This window comes from Diabrotica undecimpunctata, chromosome 8 (assembly GCF_040954645.1).
Source record: "Diabrotica undecimpunctata isolate CICGRU chromosome 8, icDiaUnde3, whole genome shotgun sequence".
NCBI lineage: Eukaryota > Metazoa > Arthropoda > Insecta > Coleoptera > Chrysomelidae > Diabrotica > Diabrotica undecimpunctata.
In genome coordinates this window covers 103,788,008-103,807,506 of record NC_092810.1, presented here as the reverse complement: position 1 = coordinate 103,807,506, position 19,499 = coordinate 103,788,008, and the positions used below count along the sequence as shown (strand labels likewise).

Genomic DNA, 19,499 nt, shown 5'->3' with positions numbered 1-19,499 from the left:
TACGGCAAAAATGGTTTAAAGTAAAATTATTTGCAATTAAATTTCCTTTTAAAATTTGCTTTTACAATTAGAAAAAATCATTCCTGTAGAAATGAAAATTGGCGAAAAAGATTATAAAAATAATTTTGGAAATTTGTTTGAGGGAAATCGGAAAGTTTCTGAAAATTGTGTATGAAAAATTTGAAGTTATCATATTTCTTATTTTTTTATGAAAAACAACGGCTCAAAGAAAAATGCTAACCCTTTTTCTGCTTTTGCACTATTTCAATCTAGCTCTCTCTCGAAAATTCGAAAGTTTTAAAAATTTCGCTGTTTGGAAAATTCTTTGTTATATACTTAAGTCACTTATTTTTTTACGTATAGATCAAAAATTCTTTCAAATTCATTTAAAAAAAATTAAATCAGTTAATCAGAGTCTGGTATATTTTTTAAACGGGGTATATAAGTCGTATTTATCTTTATTAAAATTTATTTTTACGATCAAAATATTCATAAGTTAACAGGTAAAATTATTCTGTATTAAGACTGATAAAAATTTTTTGTGAGCAGACTGCTTCTTGAATGAAATTCCAAAAAATAAAAAAAAACTGATAAAAATATTTAAAATTGTTAAAAATTCTTTAAGGCCTTTAAACTTTGTCTATAAATTTAAGTAAAAAATGTAAATATTTAGCTCATTTCTAATTTTAAATTTGGTGTATAAATGATTGGTGTATAAATGACAAGTGAAAATAAAATGTTTGGGTTTTTCATTTAGAAACAATCAATTAGCTATATACCTAAATACCGTTTTTTAATGTAATTTCCGTAATTATAAACTATTTAAAAATTGTTTCTTTAAAGTCTCTAAAAAAACTAAATATCTAAACGTGTTGTAGTTTTTGTACCCATTGAGTTTTTAAATAATTTTTATCAATTTAAATCATTTATATCAAAGTTTATACAAAAATAAGTCATACTTAAATATTTTGATCTTACAAACAAATTTGAATAAAAAAAAAACTTAATATTTTTACAGCCCATTTAAAAATTTTTGCTTTTTCCAAAGTGTGTTTGAAATCTTGTTTTCTCTTCTATACGTAAAAAAATCAGCGATTTATGTACCAAAAAAATTTTCACGCTGCAAAAATTTTAAAATTTTAGAATTTTTCGGACATACTGGATTGCAATGGTTTGCCAATTTTTCTAAATGCCGACTACTTTAAATAATATGTTCATATGGGGTTAAGCCACAATTGATTGTAATGAAAATTACACTTTTAGAAAACGTTTGACGTTTTCATTTTCACTCCATAATCGTTTTCAAAGGATTATTTTAAAAAATTACGGGAGGATTACAACCAACAAGTTGTTTTTTAAAATTGATAGTTCATTTACTTGGCCTAGATCGTGTGGGTTCGGTTGACAAAAAATCTGAAGGTGGAATTTTTACTCATGCTCCCAGGTGGTACCACATGCTCATCTAAAATACTGGTTATGTATCTTGCAGCAGTCATAGAACCTCTATCTACAATAACTAAATCAGTATGGGCTTCTGAACCGATACTAGTCCAAATCATAACGGAGCCCCCCGATAACTTATTCTTTCCGCAATATTACATTGAAAATATCGCTCTCCGTGTCTTCTCCAAACCCTTTCTCGGCCGTATGGTGACCTTAGACAAAATCTGGAATCATCTGAGAACAATACATTGCTCCAATCTGCATCACTCCAGTTTTCATGTTCTCTTGCAAAGTTCAGTATTGGAGATAGGGCTGGCCTTCTGGATAATAAATTACATTCTACAAGTCGTCGACGAACTGTCCATCTGCTTACATCCACATTTCTCACTTCGCTCAGACGATTTGCCAGTTCAACTGAAGTTAGATGCCGATTTCTCAAACATGATGAGACCAGAAATCGATCATCTCTTTCGGTGTTACCCTTCTACGACCTGATCCTGGTCTTCTTGTGACGTTACCGGTGTCGCTAAAGCGCCGAACTACTCTTTGAACCGAAGATCGACTAACACCCAACATTTCAGCTGCATAATATTGGCTACGACCATCTTGAACTAAAGTCACCGCCCTTGCAGCATCTGTCGGAGTTAGAGACATTTAGGAAGGATAATTAAATAAAAATATTAACACGTTTTGAAAATAAAATCACTACACTAGTATGGTCATCATCATCATTTTGGCTTTACAACCCTGTGTGAGTCCTAGCCTCCCCAAGAATTTTTCTCCAGTCGTCCCTATCCATCGCCTTCCTCCGCCAAGCACGTATTTCCATATTTCCCATGTCTTCATCGATGTTATCTAGGAATCTTGTTCTGGGTCTTCCTCTTCTTCTTTGACCAATAGGTCTATCAATGAGCGTTTTTCTAGCTGGGTCGGTTTGCTCCCTCCGCATTACATGGTCTACCCACCTCAGACCTTCTATCTTTATGTGTTTTACGATATCTGGTTCCTGGTAGATATTATAGAGTTCGAAGTTGTATCGTCTTCTCCAGACACCATTTTCATTTACCGCTCCATAGATGCGCCTTAGTGTTTTTCTTTCGAAACATCCTAAACACTAGTATGGTTGTTGAATTAAAAACAGCATTCAATAAATATCTACTTGCTTCAGACTCTTTTTGACAAAAACCTGAAATACCAATTTGTTTTAAGAAATATAAAAAGCAATATTAAAAATATTATTTTATTTTATTTCTCGTATACGAGGGTACACTTAAATTTACATACGTAATTTAATGTCTCTAAAATTATACAACTTCAAATAAATAAGAAATAAGGAATGGATCGATTTTTTGCACCTGAGTGTATATATACATATATATATATATATATATATATATATATATATATATATATATATATATATATATATATATTGTTATGATATGTAAAATCAAGAAAATATTGGTTTGTTTAAAATATTTCAAAGTTCAACAAAAAATTAAAATAATTCAGAAAGTATAACCAACAAACATTTCTAAGAAGGAAAGTTATTAAATTCTTGGATTATCTGTACTAAACAATAAGTAAGCTTTACATAAATTATTTCTTTGTAATACTTCAGTTGACCCGCATAAGTTTAAGTGAAACAAAAGACAAATTGAAACGGGTTTTTACAAATACATTAGTGCAGTGATTAAAGACAATAGAAGATATTTTAGAAAGAGGTTTTTGTTAGTTTTAAGAATTATAGAAAATAATATTTGTAAATAAGTTTTAGGAAATTTTATAATTATAGGTAAAAATTTGTTTGTTATCGAAATGAAAAAATGGGGAATTGTGACGAGTTTTGATTGGCGGAGATTGAAAAAGGTGGGATAAGGAAAGTTTAGCTAGATTGAGGAGAGAGAAAATATAGGCAGTTGGTTTCCAAGTCTTCAAGAAAGAACAGTGTTTGTTCTCGGTCGGTTCCCGAAATGTAGCAAGCAGTAGTGTTGAATGTTAGTGAGTTTGTGTGGAGTTAGTGTATCTGACAGAAGCTGAAACAACAAAATATTGTAAGTCATATTTCTCTACTTATATTCCAAGAGTCACTGTTCAGGCCAACGAGAGATTCAGTTTATCGTAAAGAGAAGATATTCCAAGAGTCAATTTTTCACTCGGGCCAACGAGAGATTCAGTTTATCGAGAGGAGAAAGGCTATCATAATTTGAATGATTTGTGCTTTTGAAGGAGATCATTAAGGACGATATACTTGCAACAATCTGATGTAAGATTGCTGATTACATAGGGAGCGGTTGAGAGGAGATAATATAATCTACAAGGAACAAGGATTTGGACCACTCATCATCAGAGAGAGATAATTTTGTTTTCTGCAGTTTTTTCTTTTATTGATAACACAATTTTTACACGTAATTTAGAAAGGATATAAATATTTGGATTAGGAGAGTTAGAATAGTTTGGGATTTTGAGATTTCAATTAATATTGTTTGTACCATTAATTTTTGATTGTTCACGTACGGAGAACAAAATTTTGAGAATCCTTATATGAGATTTGTTTATTGAAAACTTTTGAGTGTGAATTATTTCATTATTTTTATTTCAATATATAGTGTTAGATCATATGTGTTTTTTATTATTCCGGTATTCTCTGGACCTTACCTTTCACATGTAATAGCATAGATATTGAAGCACGAATTTAACCCTGAGATAAAAGAATTAAAATTGTGATAGAGTAATAATCATATCATTTAAATAATTTTAATTAATCAAAAAAATTAATTAGCTAATTATTGCTTGGCGCACCAAGACTATAAATATCACAATAACTGGCGCCCAACGTGGGGCTTGAAAATATCGCAGCTTTACATTTGAAGGAAGGGAAAGAGATCTGGAATAAGTACAGGTGATCCAGAGATAAAAACATATAACATTGAGGAAATGTGAATTTGAAAGTATTTTGACAATTTTTCCAGGGAATATAAATTTGATTTATTGATTGATCGTAGTTAGTGGATATTTACTGCTATTGAATTATTTGATTTTATTTTCTTTACCAATCGTACATTTGATATTTATTTTGAATTATTTGAATTTTACTGATTGCATATTTGATATTTGTCGTGAAAATTTAATACATTTGGGGAGAAATATTGTCGTGTTCTGAAACATATAGAGTGTTGTAAAATTTCACATTTGGCGGGGACAAAAACATTAACGAAAAGAAACAACATGTCGACCACAAGGAGTCAAAGCAAAATGCAAGAAAGGAAGGAGGATAACAGAGAAGAGGAAACAATTGTTGAAGAAGGATCGGATAATGAAGGAAATGTTACAATAGTTGAGGAGAAAAAAGAATTATCAGGAATAGAGAAAATATTACAACTAATGCAAATACAGACACAAACAATAGAGAAAAACCAAAATGAAACATCAAAGAAAATGGATGAAACAAAACAAACAATGGCAGAAACAAAACAAACAATAGAGAAAAACCAAAAAGAAACATCACTAAAAATGGAAGAAAACCAACGGGAAACAAAACAAACAATGAACAATATAGAGCAGCGTCTGGAAAACTATGAACAGGAAATTAGAGGATGTGTTGAGGGGATAAAGAAAGAACTGATACAACAAATAGAAGAGATTAATGAAATTAAAAATGATATGAAAGAACAAGAAATGAGAATTAAAGATAATTTGGAGGAATTAGAAAGCAAACTTGAAAATGTAATGAAAGATAGTAAGACGGTCCAGAAAAAGGAATTAGAACAGTTAGAAGAAAAATTTGAAATGGCGCTACAAGAAGACAGGAAGGAAGTAGAAAGAAGATTAAAGCAAAATGAAAAACAAATGGCAGAAATTGAACTAAGAGGGGTAGAGAGAAAAGAAGTTATTATCCATGGAACAAGCGAGGCGAAAATACAATTTGGCGGGGATATTCGGAAAACACACCCAGTACCGTTTGTTAAAAATTTGAAAACCAAATTACAACATATTAGATATTTTGACGATTGCAAAGAAACAATTAGAAACCATTTGAAAGAAGGAGCAGCGTTATGGTATGAAAGCAAGGAAGATGAGTTTGAAAACTGGACAGATTTTGAAAATAAATTTCTCAACTATTTCTGGGGGAAAAATAAACAGAGAGAAATCAACCAAGAGCTACAGAATGGAAAATATCACGAAAAAATGGGAATATCTGAAGAAAGATATGCTTTGCAGATATATAACAATTCAAAATATCTAGAATACAAATATTCTACCGAACAGCTGGTAGAAATGATCAGCAGACATTTTGAGGAAACGTTGGAAGATCACGTGATTTTGAGAAACTATCAAGATATTGATAGTTTGTGCCAATTCCTTCAATTAAAAGAAGCGAAAAGAAAAGAAATGAGAAATAGAAGACAACATGACCAATATAATGGACCGGAAAGAAGGTATTCATCAAATTATGACCAGAGAAACCGACATCCCAGATCAACAAACGAATATAGGCCGAGAAATTACAATAATTACAATAGACAACAAAATTACGATAACAGGAATGACACACAACATAGAACATATGAAAATCACAACAGGAATAGAGATGCACAAAATACTCCGAATAGGAATACTAACGAACAAAGGGATGATAGAAATAACCAGAGCTTCCAACAACAAAATAGAAGGGAGATGAATCATGTAGCAATAGGAAACGAAAGACAAATCTCTAATTCTAATCTAATATTTTTAGATGCATTTATAAAACATAAAGCAATTAAAATTGTGATTGATTCTGGCTCGGAGATATCGTTAATCAATAAAAAACTAGTAAAAGAATTAAATTTGGACAGATTTGTGTATAAGATTCCTAGGGTTGATTTAGTGGGTGCAAACAATAAAAATTTGACGACAGTAAACGAAGGCTTGGGAGTACAGATAAGAGTGGGAAACAAATTCCATATTATGAAATGTGTGGTGATTGAAGATTTAAATCATGATATGATAGCGGGAATTGATGAATTGAGGAAAAAAGATATCACCATAAATTTTTCGGAAAATAAACTGGAAATCAGAGCAGAACCAGACAACACAGGAGAAGAAAAGCAAACAGATAGGAAAACAAATTCTGGAAGGATCAATGCACAGGAAAAACGCAAAGAAATCGATATGACTGTAGAGGATAAACCGAAAGTACAAGAACAAGATCTAACAGAAAAGAAAAAGAGAAGGAAGAAAAAGAAGAAGAGTTCGAAAAGAAAGCAGGAAAATAAGATGGAGACCAGAGAAAAACAGGAAATAGAAGGTACAGAAGAATTGTTGGCAACCGACGATAAAACAGAATGGAAGCAGGAAGAAAAAGAAGGTATCATCAGAGAAATGAAAGGAATAGAAACATGGTGCTCGGAATACCAAAGGGAATTAGAGGATAAAAAGAAAACAGAAGAAAAAATGGCACTGATGGACGAGAATCCAGAATTTTGTGAAGAAGTATTATGGACAGTGAACACATGTGAACAAAAGGTGGATGAAAGAAAAATAAATTGTGGAAAAAACATGGAGAAGGAAATAGAGAAGATTTTAGGAAACCATGGAGATTTTGTTAATAAAGTAAATCAAGTGGATAAAAATTATGAACTTTCTTTTAAGGGAAAATACTTGGAAAAATTTAAAACGAAAATATATCCAATCCCGTATAAAGACAGGCAATATACGGGGTATTTTAACATTCACGACATCTATCAATATCATGAATAGATTTTAATAACATAGTGAAATAATTTGATCCTAGAAAACTTTTGTCATTTTAAAATTTAACAAAGAGTTTTCGGCAGATCAAATGGCGGGGATTTGTTATGATATGTAAAATCAAGAAAATATTGGTTTGTTTAAAATATTTCAAAGTTCAACAAAAAATTAAAATAATTCAGAAAGTATAACCAACAAACATTTCTAAGAAGGAAAGTTATTAAATTCTTGGATTATCTGTACTAAACAATAAGTAAGCTTTACATAAATTATTTCTTTGTAATACTTCAGTTGACCCGCATAAGTTTAAGTGAAACAAAAGACAAATTGAAACGGGTTTTTACAAATACATTAGTGCAGTGATTAAAGACAATAGAAGATATTTTAGAAAGAGGTTTTTGTTAGTTTTAAGAATTATAGAAAATAATATTTGTAAATAAGTTTTAGGAAATTTTATAATTATAGGTAAAAATTTGTTTGTTATCGAAATGAAAAAATGGGGAATTGTGACGAGTTTTGATTGGCGGAGATTGAAAAAGGTGGGATAAGGAAAGTTTAGCTAGATTGAGGAGAGAGAAAATATAGGCAGTTGGTTTCCAAGTCTTCAAGAAAGAACAGTGTTTGTTCTCGGTCGGTTCCCGAAATGTAGCAAGCAGTAGTGTTGAATGTTAGTGAGTTTGTGTGGAGTTAGTGTATCTGACAGAAGCTGAAACAACAAAATATTGTAAGTCATATTTCTCTACTTATATTCCAAGAGTCACTGTTCAGGCCAACGAGAGATTCAGTTTATCGTAAAGAGAAGATATTCCAAGAGTCAATTTTTCACTCGGGCCAACGAGAGATTCAGTTTATCGAGAGGAGAAAGGCTATCATAATTTGAATGATTTGTGCTTTTGAAGGAGATCATTAAGGACGATATACTTGCAACAATCTGATGTAAGATTGCTGATTACATAGGGAGCGGTTGAGAGGAGATAATATAATCTACAAGGAACAAGGATTTGGACCACTCATCATCAGAGAGAGATAATTTTGTTTTCTGCAGTTTTTTCTTTTATTGATAACACAATTTTTACACGTAATTTAGAAAGGATATAAATATTTGGATTAGGAGAGTTAGAATAGTTTGGGATTTTGAGATTTCAATTAATATTGTTTGTACCATTAATTTTTGATTGTTCACGTACGGAGAACAAAATTTTGAGAATCCTTATATGAGATTTGTTTATTGAAAACTTTTGAGTGTGAATTATTTCATTATTTTTATTTCAATATATAGTGTTAGATCATATGTGTTTTTTATTATTCCGGTATTCTCTGGACCTTACCTTTCACATGTAATAGCATAGATATTGAAGCACGAATTTAACCCTGAGATAAAAGAATTAAAATTGTGATAGAGTAATAATCATATCATTTAAATAATTTTAATTAATCAAAAAAATTAATTAGCTAATTATTGCTTGGCGCACCAAGACTATAAATATCACAATAATATATATATATATATATATATATATATATATATATATATATATATATATATATATATATATATATATATATATATATATATATATATATATATATATATATATATATATATAAGAAAACAAAGGTTTTGGCAAAAAATTACTACCTATTGTTATTTATAAACAAGGAATTTCACAAGATTGAAGAAAGGAAAAACACAAAACCCTGCAAGCAATCCAGAAACACTCACAAGAAATAAGAAGTGTGGATTTCCGAAGTGGAAATTGAAATGTCAAGCGTTATCTAAAAATGTAATTTTCATTACAGTTAACTGTGACTTAACCCCATGTAAAGGTATTGTTTAACGTAGACATGCCACAAGAAAACAGTTTCAGAACCTTTTTAACCGACGACTGTATTCAGTAACTACTTTTTTTACTGTAGTAGCCAGTCGAAACTCGTCGCGGTTTTCACTGCTTGGTACACACCAGGGTGCATTCATTATAGTGCGTACTGCTTTCGACTTTAAACGTTCAAAGATCGTCCCCAAATACTTAACGCTGTCATGGTGAAGCAAATGTTGATCAATTAGTTTTCCTGCTGGGGATATTCCTTCCACTTTTGGGTAAAGGAAACATACACCGATTTTCTTTCATTGACTTTGATTCTCCATTTTGTGCCCTCTCCTATATTTCGGTTAATTGTTGGAGTGGTCTTGCTACTACTAATAAGTTTTGATGTTTGACCAAAATCTCTTTATCATACGTACAAAGAAAGCGATGGTTGGTTTCTTATGAGAAGATCAGCTACATTAGATAAAAAAGTGGACCAACGACGCTGCCTTTATCAATGTAATTACTTTTGTCAAAAAGCAGTCGTACAGTAACTTTTCTGGTCATGTTTCATTTATGATATGCACTACTTTATGTATCTGCTCGACTGTACTTTTTCCTGAAGTCGAGTTTAGTCCGGCAGATGTACCTTCCGGAGACCTTCCTGTATGCATGGAAGGGTGGATAGTTAAAAGCTATTCTATCTTATGTAAAATTTTTCGCTGAATTAAAAGTTATTAAAAATTTTAAATCGAGAATTCGAAGATTTAGCCTATATTTTAGTCCTCATGGTTTTTACATGGTACATATTTCTCTAAAATCTGCACATAAATAGAAAGTTTAAACCTGTTTTGACAATATATTATTGAAAAAAATGGAAAAAACTTCCTTTTTCATTGAGTTAACGAGCAATAAACAAATAGCTTGTGTGCACAAGCACGCAGCGGACTAGTACGTGTTGACATTAAGCGTGCTAAATAGTAGCTATTTTAAAATTTCAATAACCGCTCGATGCAGGCATAATGTCGACAACGTACTAGCCCGTGTGCGTTTGATTCTGCAAGGATGAAAAGCTATTTGTTTATTGCTTGTTAACTCAATGAAAAAAAGTTTATTCAATTTTTTTTAATCGTAAATTATCAAAATAGGTTCAAACTTTCTATTTATTTATTAAGGAAAAACTTTTCTTCTGTGCCATGCGTCTTCTGGGCACAAATCTCTCCGTATGATAAGCCAGTTTTGGTGCGTTTGTCTGGTGATTTGTCGATTTAGCATAGTGTAGATTTCCATGAATGTATCTATATTTCCTGATTGAGACTTTTTAGTTGTGTTAGTTTCTAAAGGTTTTACTGTTGGCTGGCGTTTGATTGTTTCTTGGTTTGTATTTGTTGCTTGAAGCTAGGGTATTACAACTTCTCTTACTCTTTACATTGTCCAAATATATATCATCTTTCTGATTCTCTGACAGAGTTGCATTATTTACGTACCTGCTCTATCGTAGAATTTTGAGTTTGTTATTTGGGTGGGCTCTTTGAAAAATAAAAATAATAAAAATACATGCATGTGTTTCAACTGAAAGCAATATTATCATTGATGGTATTTTGATCATCCTTATTTGATTTTGGAAGAATTTAAATTTATACTGAAAGGTGTATGCTGCCAATTGCAAATATAAAAATTATGAAGAGTTTAAGGGTTTATTTATACAAATGACGCGGTAAGAACACTGTATTCACACATTGCAGATTTCATATGAAGTGCTCTTCCAATACATAAAGGCCTTTAGGTATTTACACATATGTAAATTTTTTAGAACTTAATTCCCCCTGCAGTCCGGTGCCAATAGTAGCCTGAACAACCAATTACGTATTTGTAGCCTTTTGTTTTTTATTTTTTTAATATGGGTAAATGAAGAAAAAATATGTTGTTCATCATACATCATACATAAACTCAAAACTTTTTTTTCTTTTTAGTTTTTTAATTCTGTATTTTTATTACGAATCTTGATGTTCGGCTAGTAAAATCAGATAAAAAATATATGCTGAGAGAACATAAAGAACTATTGGTTGATTTTACTTTAGAGTCTAAAATTAAGTTTAACGAGGCAATAATTGCATGGTAGACAAAGCTTTCTGGGTCGGTCGCCACAACCATCGAGATAGTTTAAATTGGGCGTTCACACGACAATGGTACTCCTGGTGTGAATGCCAAATTTAAACTATTCTTAATGATTGGATCGCCCGACCTAGGTAGTTCCACCCAGGAAAACGCGTTTGTCGTAATATTAATAAAGGTACAAGCAAAAAGCAAGCTCGCTTTGTTCGTAAACATTGTATTTGAGCTTTATTACGTAATAAGTACGCTTTTTCATCAAATAGCTTATTTTTTGCTACCATTCCTCGGATATTGCTATGCTTTGCGCCCTCCAAATTGCTTTGGCAGGACCCTGGACTACCTGGCCTTTCGGCATACGTCCGTTAACGAAACCTCTGCCCCTACGAGTCCGACACCAAAGTGAAGGTGCCACGTATGCAAGAAACGTTTCGTGGGGCTCCACCTTCCCCGTAGTACCTGTGTTGCGAGTACCTCACCTACCCGTTATCCCGCCCCCGGGTGGATAGGTTTGGCAGGCGGAGGAATTTCCACCTCGCACGTAGACAGGTTGCCGCCGAGGATCTCTCCTCTACCACTCTTGGATCTCCTGGTGGGTACGTGCCGGGGCACCCACACCACGCCTAACACAAGGTCAGAAGAGGTATGTACGGGCCCAGCTCGTTCAACCTCACCAGGCTCTTTTGGAATGGGAGTAGAGTGGTCCCACGAGAGTCTCGTCTCGGATACTAGGAGTGTAGACCGGTGACCGTGTCGCCGAAGCGACCGTGTGCGTTTCTACAAACCCGACACCTCAAGAGACGGCTTTCCACCTCCCGATTCCTACTCATTAGTCGCCTCTTACGACAGGCAGGGCTTTCTGACCCCGGCCGTATTCTTATCTCCGCGAGACCGGACGGAGGCCATTCCTCGGGCAGAGAGAATAATTGTAGTACAGAGGTTATTAGGTGTAGAGGTTTCTGGGTGAGGTTTTTGTGAAATTTGATGTTAGTTTTTTAGCTAGCCATTTCGATGTTGATTGAAGGGGGAGGTCATCTCTATTGATGTCATTTCTTTATGTTTCTATTTCTATGGTTTTTTATTTTCCTTGTTTGGTAGTGTCGAAGTGCTGCCATTAGTCTAAAATAGCTGATTTTTATTTTGTGTGCCGTGGTATGTTCATGTGTGTTAGCCTAGTCTGGCATAAATTCGTCGTGTGGTTTATTCTATATATTTTGGGATATAAGTTTTGCGTAATATAGTGGTAACACCTGGATTTTACAATGGAAATATGTTCTTTACGTTTCTTAGCGTTAATCATATTAATGCAGTAGTGTACAGGGTATTCCAAGATGTTTTTAACAGTCTATAATTCAGGAAGTAATGAATATTTGTATTTGAAAATTGGGAATGTCAATTGGACCCTAAATATTACCAATTAATGTATACATAAGATTTGTTACATCACTGTAACAACAACGCTGTGACGTTATTACCATGCAAAAAATTAAATGGATCAAAAGGGTGAAGGTTGGATCAAACGAAAGGCTTTTTTTTATTTCAAATTTAACGTTGTACCACAGTAAAGGTGTTAATGTTACGCTGTTAATAAATGCGCTAAATTTTAAATGTAATGACGCTTTCACCATATCCAAATTAACCTGAAACTAGCATATTTTTATAGTATGTATTTACAAGAAAAGCAAGTTGTCCTTGAGATTTTATTTAAATTGTTTTTTGACAACTACAATTAACATTTAATGTCATTTCTTGTGTTCACTCACGAATACCTTCATTGTAGTTTTAAAACACAATATTAAAGAATACAGAAATATCATAAGTTCGTAAAGTAGTAAAAATACTTAAGAATACGTAGATATAATATGTTGATTTATGGTAATGTAGGAAAGGTCGGTCAGATAGCCAAGCGGGCTGGGCGGCTGGCTCTCACTCGCTTCACTGCTAGTGGTTCAGCGGTTCGATTCCCAGCTCGGTGTACAGAAAACAAAAAGTCTAACGTAGCAGTTTAAAATTCTAAATGAATCTGCGGCTTAGACTAGAATATGCTGGTGTCTGATCGGCCTATGGTGGAGCAGTACGGCAAGAGATAAGGGCTTGCGTCTCAGTGATACTGCTCCATAGATCCCTACCGGAAGGGCGAGGCGCCTAAAAATACCGGGTATATATATAATATATATATATATATATATATATATATATATATATATATATATATGTATATATATATATATATATATATATATATATATATGTATATAGGAAAGCCTTATATACGGAACGCTTTCCCGAAAGAATAACATATCTTCTGTAATTGTCTTTTGTAGCTTTTGCTATGGTTGAGAAGAAGATGTGGTAAGGTTCATTTCCAATATTAAACATAAACATGATGTCAAACCAATACAGACCGAGCAAAACTTAATCAATGGTTTAGCATATGTATGTAATTAATCCACATGCGTCCATAATATTCATTTCTGCAGAAACTGGAGTGTCTTCAACTACAGTGCAAAGGATTTTAAAAAATCACCATTACGATCCATTTAAATTGTATTTGGTTCATGAATTGTGACCTACCGATTTGGATCGAAGACTTTCATCGATGATGCAAGACACTCTTGACTTTTTAACTGGAATTTTGTGGAGTGATGAAGCTCGTTTCCATAATAATGGGATTGTAAATCGCCATAACTTCCATTATTGGTCAGTGGAAAATTCGCACTGCTTAAGGCAAACTCGCTTTCAAACTAGATAGAGAATTAATGTTTGGTGTGGGTTATTTAACGGGCGTTTAATATACCCATATTTTTTTGAAGAATATTTTAATGGTCAGAGGTATCTGAATTTTCTAAAAAATTAGCTACCTCTGTTACTGGAGAATATGCTTGGCGTACCTCCACATAAAGCGGTGTTGTAGTCAATTACCTTAATGTTACATTTCCAAACATATGGATTGGAACTAACAGACCCGTCCAATGGCCTCCAAAACTGCCTGTGCTATCACCCTTAGATTTTTTTGGATGGGGCTATTTAAAAGGAATCGTTTATAATTGGATATATATCGTATATAATTGAATGTATAATTGGATTCAGATGGCGCAAAATCGGACTATGTTCAGCAGTGAACGTTAGAGGCTAGTTGATGATGATGATGTTTATAATGAAGAACCTACATATGTAGAGGACTTAAAAAACTAAAATTAAATTAGCGTGTACCCTGATTACGCCAGAGATTATACATGTGGCATGTACACGAGACGCTTGCGTTGAAGCAGAACGAGGTCATTTTGAACACTTCTATAAAATTATTTTATATTTTGAATGTTATTGATTATTGTTGAAATTAAATTGTTTAATTGAAAATTTAGTGTACTTATTTAAATGAATGCCCTCATTGTGATATACCGTTGAATTTGGGTTAAAAAACCCTTTTTCTGACCTAAACCTTACCCCATCCATCACCATCCATTTAATTTTTTTCATTGTAATGACGTCACGGAACCAGTGATGACGTCACATATCTCGTATAGACATTAATTGATAGTATTGTAGGTCCAATTAACACTTCTCAATTTTCAAATAAAAATATTAATTACTTCCTGAATTATAGGCTGTTCAAAACATCTTGAAACACCCTATATATGTATAGTCGTTTGTAATATTGTATCGCGAAAAACTCATCCAAATATGTCTAGTCTCCTGGATATAAAAAATCATTGTCGCTAACGCAAAAAATAAATCAATTTTATATAGAAATTAATGACAAAGGACGTCTTTCCATTTTTAAATCCACCAGTCTACAATACATCCTGCGGAACTTGGAGCCAAACTTATATAGAAAAATGCCTCGAAAACAAACTTGTTATCAAGATGCCCAGGTACTTGTCTATCAGAAATATTCAGGTAAAGTTTGTTTAGCAGAAAATAACTTCAATTAGTGCGGTCGTAATTATTATTAAATTTATCTGACTTGGCCCATTGTTAAGACCGGTCCGAAGCGATAAGCTAACGAGGTAGATAGAGTTGGTCTTTTGACAATTAACACTGACTAGACGGTACTCCTATAATAAAGCAAAGGATTCACAACATTTACAATAATTACGACGACAAAAACAAAAAACGGATGTAAAATATATTGCTATGCCTTATATACCCGAAATTAATGTTTTCAAATGAGTTTTAAAATAAATTAGATCTATTTTAATTGCTAAGAAACAAACATTAATAATAATTTGTCGTTCTGAAAAGAACCGTTTTTTTAATCGTAACATTTGTAGGTTTGATGACAGTATCATTCCACACATAGTTCTTTTTCGCTATCGCTATCCTCGTCTAAATTAATTATGATCGGTTCAATTATATTGTAGCGAGATTAAATAAAACGAGCGGTTCGAATTTATATACATATATTTATTTATAAGTTTACAGTTCGGTACTCTCTTATCAACTAAACTCACTCCTAACAACGTTACATATATATAATAAAGTTACTTTTCGAGAACATTCTGGCGTTGTCCCACCTCTAATTGTCTCCCGTCCGAAGGACGGGCGCTATTGACATGCCGGTTCTTACGTTTTCTAGATTCGTCCTTCTAAGAATTATGACGTATCGGAGATGGGCTATTTCGTTACAATATTATGATCTACATGAACATATGAATTTTCTTTTCTTATTACGTGTCGGGCTGAATTTCTCCAACTACTTGGAAGAATATCATTGACACATTTTCTTATTAACTCTACAACAGTGCTACTTAATGTTGGAGAAATATTTTGTGACCTCACGTTAGACTTCAATTCGTGCCACATATATGTTCTATGGGATTAAACATACAATAATAGGGTAGAAGCCGCAGCACTGTATGTCCCATTTCCTCTGCCAATGTATCACAGACATATACTTTTTTATAGAAAATGCCTTTAAAACTGCTAAAAGCTCTTGTTTTGTGTAATATTCTGCAAAATACATATCATTCGTCTCCACGTAATTTTGAATTTCCAATTCAGTATTAACTTGGATTGTCCATTATTATCACGCTATTCTGAGGAATGTTTGGCATAAGATTATTTTTGAATCATTCTTCAAAAAGTTCTGCCGTTGTATCTTCATGGTAGTCGACGCAGGAGTCTTTAATATTCTTAAATCGTTATTCTTTTCCCTTTATTTGACGGAGCGTTTGTCTTACATTTATCGGAGGAATCAGCAAATCCTTTAGGTCGCGTTGAATGTGTGTCAAACCATGTCTCGTCGAGGTAAATTATCGGACGATTTTCAGAACGAAATTTTCTTATCGAAGTTATATACTCATAACGCCAATTTTATAATGTATGAGATTCCATAATTACTTGTCTTTTTTCAATTATACGATATCGAAAGCCCATACTTTTCAAAATTTTCCATAAGCCGATGAGGCTAGAGCTTATTTGGGTTTCGTCAACATTGAGCCGCTGCTTCAGAGCTCTTAATGTGGGTATGCGTTGCTCTTCGTACATGGTATAGACTTTTCGACGTATCTAGTCCTTATCGGCTTTGTCCATACATTTGGTGGAACTGGAATCTTACGTTTTTTTTTCTTGTTTTTATGGGATTTGATGTAATTATTTTTACTGTGGTCAGAGGTATTTTCGTCAAATCGCATATTTCACTCTTATCGGAAGTGTAAGTCCTCTTTTAAGTAAGGTACTGTATATAGCTTTTACAATTGGCTTTGCATCTACAGATAAATGTTTCTTCTTTACCGGAACACTAGAAGAAGCCCCATTATTATTATCCCACGGACACCACATAATAATAGAAAACGTAATGAATAAAATGAGTAATACTACGTAACACTTCCCGTGATACATAAAGACAAACAAATTTTATCAAGAACTCGTATTTAAATACTGGTTGGTGTTCAGTTCCCATAAACTGATTATATAAATACCTTAAAACCACTTAAGGTGATTAGCAAATCTGTCGCGCACTACCATCGAATTCGAAAAACCCTCTTATCAGTACACTTTCGTCAATATAAGCCTTATCTGTATTAATGAAAGTATAATGAGTTTGGATTGTATGCAATTAAATCAATATTAAGAAATGAAGATTGACAAATTTTACCAGGAAACATATTTCAATTTTATCTGAAACCGTGCCTTTTATACTATTATCGGTTAACCCAGGATGTTTATAATCGGTACTAATTGAAGTCAATTATTTACTGCTAAACAAACTTTATCTACAAGTTCGAACTTACACATTAGCGTAATATATATTCTATTCTTTCTGTCGTCGTAGTAGTAGTTTATAAAGACGTCTCTTCCGATGGTCTTAAATGAAAAGAAAGTCACTTATTGTTTTCTGTCCTTTGGAATTATGCACTCTCTTGAAAAATAAACCTTAAAAAAGTTTCTTTATCATTTTATTAGATTTTATTAGATTTATATAGTCTATTTGTATAGAGATTTATATAGAGTCTAGGTCTAGGAAACATCGTTTTGGTAGCATATTTCACTTCTCGGAATTTTCTTCCATCACAGTATCGTGCTCTGATTGGTTCCCTGTTGACATCATATATTCTCTTGTCTCTTAAGAATAGTTTAATTGCTGTAGGGTTACTATAGTATTGATTATTGATATTTTAATTCATTGGCATTAAATCGAGATTGAGATTGTCATCCCTTTTCTTTCCTTTGCTGAAGATGATTGAAGAAAACAAAGTTATTCGTACCTATATTTTCCGGTACAGCATACAATAACAAACTTTAACTGCGTTTCATTTTTAAAATTAATCATATTAACTATTTACGTACGATGAAACTTTGTACAACAATACAACCCTATGCTGTTTGTTGTGTTACACACTGAAAACAAGATATGAATGAAGCCATTTTGGACGAATGGTTTGAAAAAGCATTGATCTTTCAGCAATTACTATTTTAATCGGGAATAAGCCACAATTTAAGTTTAAAATAAATTTATTGGCGTTTCAATTTCCACTTCGAAAATCGTTAAAACCTTAAAATACAAAAAATTATTTTTAACATACCTTAAAAATTAAGCCTCAAAAATCGTTTTGTATTTTGAGAACGTTTTCGGAAGTGGAAATTGAAACGTCAATAAACTTAAATTGGGGCTTATTCGCAATTAAAATAGTATGTAATTGCTTTAAGATGCCACAAGAAAATAGCTTCAGAACAATATTGATCTATCACCTTCCTGGATTCATAGTGGTCAATGATATCGCTTTTTTCCATTCGATACAAATAAACAAAAAACACAATCACAAATATTTGTTGTTTTTTATATTTGTGGTTTACTGTATTTTTTTTATTTATACAAATTTTTCTTCATTTACCTAACAACTCATCCAGTCCATATGCTTAATTATGTTTATTTTTGAATTATATTATTTAGGAACTTAATTGAATTTCTATATAGAAATCGGATTCAGTTCTACATTTCACCAAACTAATACGAGAAGGATAATCAATATACTAACAAGAAAGAGAGAAAAAACTGTACATGATACTTCCGTATTTCGACAGTTAATAGCGGCCATGTTATTGAAGAAAATCTGTTAAAATGGGCTTAAAGGCATGGTCATCTCACTTGAAGGTGATGTGAACTGGCCACCGAAATCGTGCAATTTGACCTGCGAAAAAATCATTGGTTTTACGTAAAAATCTTATAGATATTTGAAGGTTCTAAAAGGTATATGATGGGTAGCTGATGAAAAATCCGTGAAGATGTACAACTGATTTTGCTTTGGTTGTTTTTAAACAACCTTAAAAAGTAAAAAAATAATTTTTGTCTATAAAAGGTTTCTTATACATTTTAGAGAAAAATGGTTCAAATAAAAATTGTAGATCATGAAAAGTTCTTTTCTTTTGAGACTTTTCCAGTTAAAATACATGAACAATTGACAGAGATAATTTCAAAAGACACTTATTTTTGCAGTAATTTATAAATTTATAAAAAGTTATTCAATTTGTTTATCCCGGAGAGTATTTTAGCAACTATACTTGCCCCACCAGTGACTCTACAGGAATTTGGTAAATTGCAATCCATTCTTTGAGGATCCAATTTTAAGGAAAACTTCAACATTTTATTAAATTTGTTATTAAAAAACAGTTTGAACAAGGGCTGGGCTGACTTTAGCTTATCATCATCACTGGCTCGACAACCCTTTTTGGGTCTTGGCCTGTTCTAGGATTCTTCTCCATTCCGATCTGTTTCGTGCTTTTTTTCTCCAGTTTTTTATTTTTAAGGTTGTTATATCATTTTCTATTTGTTCTAAGTATCTCAGTTTCGGTCTTCCTCTTGTTCTTTTTCCTACTGGCATCTGTTTGAATATTTTGTTTGGTATTTCGCCTTCTTCCATTCTTTCTACATGTCCTATCCAACGCAGCCGTCCTATTTTGATG

At 32.6% G+C, this 19,499-nt stretch overlaps 1 protein-coding gene across 3 annotated transcripts in view; it reads left to right on the top strand.

The window, feature by feature from the left end:
* The window catches only part of mub (poly(rC)-binding protein mub), a 413,814-nt gene that overhangs the window by 354,606 nt on the left and 39,709 nt on the right, over positions 1 to 19,499 (top strand). The window lies entirely within an intron of this gene.